Below are 6,535 nucleotides of genomic sequence, written 5' to 3'. Positions count from 1 at the left end.
CAAAACGTGTATGAAAACCTTCACCAATTTAATTTAATAATGACTTCTACCTCCACTGGTTTTGATGACTTCAAAAGTTATTTGGGGCAGGCTAGAAATAAGCATTTCCATTAAGGTGCGGGGTGGGGGAAGGTGTTGCTCAAGCTTCTGAAGATGGTTTCACGAAGTTCATTTTTGTTGAATATTATTTGCCATCTCGATAAACATGATCGATCCCCAAACATTTTTGATTGGGTTCAAGTCTAATGAGCATTCAAAATGAAACATCCCAAAAGACGACCCCCATTTTTTGTGGATTGCAGCATTATCCTGTTCTAATAGTCATCCATCCTCACACAAACGATGGCCCTCCGTTATCAACGATGCTTTTGTAGCATGGTAGCATAACTCACGGCAGTCTGACAACCCTGCACCACCTGGAGCTCAATCGTCCCTCTGAAGAAAAGGCACCCCGTGTGGAGAAAATTTCAGGGGGCAATTTTACGTTATACCAATATCGTTGAAAGCCATCAGGACCATCTAGATTGAATTTTTTTCTTGTCAGAAAACAGGACTTTCTTCCACTTCTCAACATTCTATGTTTGGTATTCGCGACCAAACGTTAAGCGGTCCTCCATTGTGATGTGGAAGCAGGCAAGGAATTTGTTTACTCTTTTTATTTATCATTTTTTTTATCTTTTTGTCGGAATGTGACTGCATTAATTTGATTAGAAGAAAGTCCCCTTTCTTTCACAACAACCTGTCTTGTTCTTCTACTCAATGCAGGAGAATTTTTTTTTGGGTGGGGGAGGCTGCTATCAGTGGATTTTGCTCTTTCATAATTCTCACTGTTATTTAAAAAGTTCCAAATCTTGCTTATATGACAAAACCTTGCTTATGCCCCATTATGACAAACCTTACTTACTGAAATCTAGAATTCGTGCACGCTCAATTTCGGTAAGTTTGCTTGCTTTAGGTATGGTTACACCTTTACGCATTGATTGCTAATATGTAATAGAAGAAAAAAAGAATTTATACACCTGGTCTTATAATTTTGATCAAGTGTAAAATGCCATATTTTATAAAAATGTAAATTTCGGAATTAAATATTTGGAATTTAGTTTTTTTTCCATAACCTTTTATGTTGTAGTATTAGAACAGTTAAGTGGGTGGAATTTTAAATATATGCTTAAAAAAGGTTTCTTTTTAACAGTTTATAACTGGTTTTCAATATTGGATCAAGAGTGTATGTATATATATATATATATATATATATATATATATATATATATATATATATATATATATATATATATATTTATATAAACTGCGTCAATTGCTTTATTGAAGATTAGTAAAATATCAATATTTCATTAAATATACGTCACAACAAAATGAAAATAATATCGTCAAACGACTGTTTTAATGTTAGTTATTTACCAAAGTTTTATTCAAATTCATGCGATATTCACGAAATTATGAAGTCAATTGTTTGATCTCAAAAACAAGTTACGGCTCTAGCAATATCAACTATGTTCTCCACAAGGCATCCTTTGAAGTAAACTGCTCCCCTCTTTTTTGTAAATTGTCCCTCCTCTTCTTTTTAATATTGACCAGAGATATTCAATGGGGTTAAGGTCTGGAGAACACGGTGGTCAGGTCATGGGAGTTTCTCCAAAGAAGCCCATATATTCAAGTACGGCTGCAGTCACCCTAACAGAATGGAATGGTGCATTGTCTTGTAAAAAATCATCTGAAAGCGACATGAAAATGGTAGGTCATTTAGCCATGAAGACAAATGTTTATCCAAAAAGGCCGTGTACGCATTGCTGGTAAGTTTTACACCCTCTGGAACTCGGAATGGTCCAACCAGCTTATCCCTAATGATTCCCGCTCAAAACATGATGTCTCCTTATTGGCGATGAACTCTGTAAGGGGTTGGAGTTCTGCCCAAATTCCAAACTTTGGCCCATCCGGACCGTCAAGAGTAGCACGGGTCTCATCGGTAAATAGGACACGTTGGAAATCAATTTTCATGTAATTCTGTGACCAAGCATTTAGTTTTTCCCTATGTTGTTTGTTCAATCGAAGCCGTGGAATTGTTTTGATGTTCCTTGCCATCTCATTCAATACATTACATCAGGCGGATCTTGAAGCGATTCCAGCTGCTGCAAAGATGGAAACACTGGTGCTATTTGGGTTTCGGTTGACTTCCATACGAATTTTCCGAATATCATGATGTGAGGGGTTTCTCCTGGTGCCCGTATCCTTTCTGGGTTTAATGTTGGGGTTGTTCACGAATGAAGCTAAAGTTCTTGGATCTCTTTCCAGCTCCATAGCTAAATCTTTGATGAACAACCCTTCTGCGAGTCCAGCCACAGTCCTTTCCTTTTCGATGACCATTAATCGCTCCTTTTTTGGCATTTTAAAAGACCTGCAATAAAGCGATGGACAATATAAATTACTTGATAATAAATAAAATGTCATAACTCCATGAATATCGCATGGATTTGAATAAAATTTTGGGAAATAACTAACCATGAAACAATTATTTGATGATACAATTTTATTTTTGTATGACGTATATTTAGTGAAATATTGATATTTTACTAATCTGCAATAAAGAGATTGATACAGCTTATATATATATATATATATATATATATATATATATATATATATATATATATATATATATATATCCATGCGATATTCATGGACTTATGGCATTTTATTTATTATCAAGTAATTTATGCTGTCCATCGCTTTATTGCAGGTCTTTTAAAATGCCAAAAAAGGAGAGATTAATGGTCATCGAAAAGGAAAGGATTGTGGCTGGGCTCGCAGAAGGGTTGTTCATCATAAACTTTTATACGGCCGATATATATATATATATATAATATATATATATATATATATATATTATATATATATGCGTATGTTACAATTTTATCTTTTAAATGCTACGTAATTATGCAAAATGAAGAACATATGCATAAATAGCTACTGTATTTTCCACAAAGAAACCATAAAAATACATAATTAATTAATGAAAATTCGTTTTTTCAAAGGTATATGCAAATATTAAGAAGTTCGTTTAAGAATTTTTAAATTAAATAATATAACGTCATTCAAGTAAACTTCGGTAACGCAGTCGTCTATTTTTCTCTAGTGGATTCAACATATTGTATGTAAACACGATCGCAGCGGAAAAAATAAATTCGACATTACTTTTGTTAATTAAGGAAAAAGTATTTATTTTGTCATTTTCGAGTTAGGCACAAGGCTTCAGGTATTTGCCTGTCGTGGATTTTACTTAATATTTGCAAACCGTGCAAATCATCAAATATTAATTAATATTCGTCATATGGATTGAACCCCAATGGAAAGGTTGGTGACGAATTTATTTTCATTGCTTTTTTTCAAGGTTCTCTAATTTTGCATATCTTATGTGGTGTTTTAACAGTTGACGGCTCGACATAACTTTGGAACTGACGGGTTTACCCGCATTTGAACAATTTTGAAGTTTGTTTGACTTTCACCTTTTATATTCCGGCTCAATAAATAATCCTCCTGACTGAGGAAATTATTTGCAGTGAGAATTTTACTCATGTCATGTTATCCTGTAATTGAGAATTTTAAGAGACTTTCAGTTTTTCGTCTTTGTTTCTCTTTTCAGTCGCGTTCAGTTGTTGATTTTATATAAAAAAAAATAAAAACAAACAAAAAAATTATAAAATTCAATTCTCCGGAGATGTGTCCTTTCCATTCTTGGACTTGTTGAACATTTATGGTTTTTACTAACCTGCCCAAATAATCTGCCAGTCTCCTTTTTTCTTTATTCGAGGGATAAAAATGTAAATATAGAGGTTTCATAAGCCCATTAGCTCATAGCCGGTTCGATACCATTTAAATATTTTTTCCATGGGTTTTCGTTTGGTGGAATAGAGCTAGGTGGCGCATTTCCAATGGTGGACTGCATCACCCTTGACTAAATCGGGATGGGGCGGATCTACATGCCAATGTTCATGCATGGATTGAAGATAACCAGGACGCTCGATATTGGATTGGAAATGTAACAATATATACATATACGAGTTTCAGTTAGGTTAGGGGAAGCCGAACAGGAGGTTATGCAGAATATCACACATGCATCACAAGTAGACCATCAGCTGACCCTCCATCAACTAGGACTGTGGCCTCAGGAAAGCCCACCGGGGATGAGTGCAGGGTCCCTTTCCATGCGCGCCATGGCACTGCAAACATCCCGATATTATACAACTGTTGATGGAGCAGCCGCTCTAAGCGCTACCAAAGAGTTAGGGCTCCTGTACTACCAGTCAGAAACAGCAGCCAGTAACTGTCAATCCGGTACCCTCAACCCATCAGAGGAAGGTCAACCCAATCTAATTGCTCAGGCATATATGGTACTCAAGCATTCTCAAGTGCCCAGCTTTAGGGGTGGGGTGTGTCGGGAGTGGGGAAACGGCGTTCATTGCCCTAGACAAGAAACAAGATCTACCAATGGGTGTTTCTGTCGAATCACTGTGGTAGTATCTCTGCGCCTGACTAATAGGCAAAGAAGGAGTATGGAAGCCGGGCAATAGGCAGGAACTATCTACTCCTTAAGCAATTTAGGTTTGCAAACCGGTAATTTGTTTGAGTCACCAGCTCTAGGAAGGTTGTCATCCAAGACTGAAGAGGCCTCCCTCCTCTTTGGTTTAGTTTCAGAGTTTTCCTTCTCCTAGACGGATGATCTGGAAAGATCTACTGGGTCCGTCACCACTGAGAGGGTTTGCTCCGCGCCTGGGTTCTAATCCAGGTATTTCTGCGACCCCGCGTGGTTAGTTAATGTTATTGGGTTAGTTTGTAGAGGTTATATCTGCTAAATAGTTACACTCCTCAAAGTGGATTAGGGACATTGTTATTTCATTGTTACTGGATAAAGGGCTTGAGTAGAGCTCATGCAGTGTAAGCAACTATGATTGTAAGGAGGCTTGTTAGGAGGAGATAATGTGGTTTGAGGCTTTCTCTTTTATATATATATATATATATTTTATTATTTTTTTTATTTATATATATATATATTTTATTCATGTGAGCTTGGGTCTAGTATAATATTTAAGTGTGAGTAGGTGTTAAGAATTGAACTACGAGTTGTGCCCAAACTATATTTTAGATGACAGCAGGGCATGAGATGCGAGTGCAATATAGTACTGGTAAAACAGTAAGTTTTGAGTCATGTGTAATTTGGTAAATAGATATATGGGCTGGTTTTAGTAGGTGCGAATAAAGTTGAAGGTACAAAGTGAGTTTCTATTATTGAGAGAAATGTTTTCAGCTTTCAAGTAAGAGTTATGGACATTTAGCATAGCAAGGAGCATTGGTTCAGTTTTGTATTAGCGTTGCAAAGCTATCTAAGAGGAGACATAGTTGTGTAATGCAGTGCGGTGTGCTTTGCTTCCGAGTACATACTTTGGCTGTTTAATACCAACTGGAATAGGAATGAACTCTAATGCATGTCTAAAGGGTAGAATTGTATAGATGTTTAGTGATGACTAAGCAGTTAGCATGTGAGGGTTAGGGGCTGGAATTTAAAAATTCCAGTACGAAACGGAGTGAAATGTAGGAGTTAAGTGGCGGTTTGGTGGGAAGGAGCAGATTGTTAGCCTTCAAGGGACAGGGGTTATTAATTTACAAGAAACAGATCTATATTAGGATTTAGAGTGGCAGGTAATGTTTTTTTTTTTGCGCATGCTTCCGGCCTAATGGCTTAGATCGCGTGTAGTATCTGTTCTTATCAGCTTAATATCTGATATTACCCTACATTGGGTATTATGATATTAAACAGATTTTTGCAACCTGGCGGAGAGTAAGGGGCTTGCTCCACCTTTGCCACGGGTTGACCTAGTATTGCAATACATATAAATACATACATATCAACGCGATGGTCCTAGGTTCAATCCTCGGCTTGGGAGATGTGCTAATCTAGCCCCACTGATGAGTTATGATACAACGAAACAGTACTGTATGTGGATTATATATATATATATATATATATATATATATATATATATATATATATAATTATTTACTATAAGAATTATTAAATACCTACAGGCACTAGTGTTTCATCTTTTCGGAAATCATCAGTGCAAGGTGTCATGATTAACACCGGTCGATAGATTCGAACCCGGCAACAAAAACTCAATTAAGATAGCACTAATCCATTCGGTCACCGTTAACCGTGAGAAATACTGTTGAAATTTAAACATTTATTTTTAAATGTTTTAACGTCTGTCAGAGTGATCTAATCAGTATATGATTATCTGCGCATAAGAGCTGAATCAACAGACTTTATTTCAACTGAAAATGGTCAATGATAAGAAGCGAGTTTCTTAAAGAGGCTGACATAATTATTTTCTATAATAATTATGGAATACCTACAGACACTTGTGTTTCATCCTTTCGGGAATAATCAGTGCAGGGCGTCACGATTAACACCGGTCGATAGATTCGAACATTGCAACAGAAGCCATCTCTAGCTCCATTAGCA

The 6,535-nt window shown here is 36.3% G+C and overlaps 1 non-coding gene across 1 annotated transcript; it reads left to right on the top strand.

Annotated features, from left to right (window-relative positions):
- The first annotated feature begins 5,732 nt into the window (after positions 1 to 5,732).
- LOC145256575 (U2 spliceosomal RNA) lies at positions 5,733 to 5,923 on the top strand. The gene has a single exon (XR_013864003.1). It is a non-coding gene; the product is annotated as a U2 spliceosomal RNA (small nuclear RNA).
- The last annotated feature ends 612 nt before the right edge of the window (positions 5,924 to 6,535 follow it).

This window comes from Euprymna scolopes, chromosome 32 (assembly GCF_053919585.1).
Source record: "Euprymna scolopes isolate OS-2025 chromosome 32, ASM5391958v1, whole genome shotgun sequence".
In the NCBI taxonomy this organism is placed as follows: Eukaryota; Metazoa; Mollusca; class Cephalopoda; order Sepiida; family Sepiolidae; genus Euprymna; species Euprymna scolopes.
The sequence above is the reverse complement of the archived record's forward strand: the minus strand, read 5'-3'. Positions and strand labels throughout refer to the sequence as shown.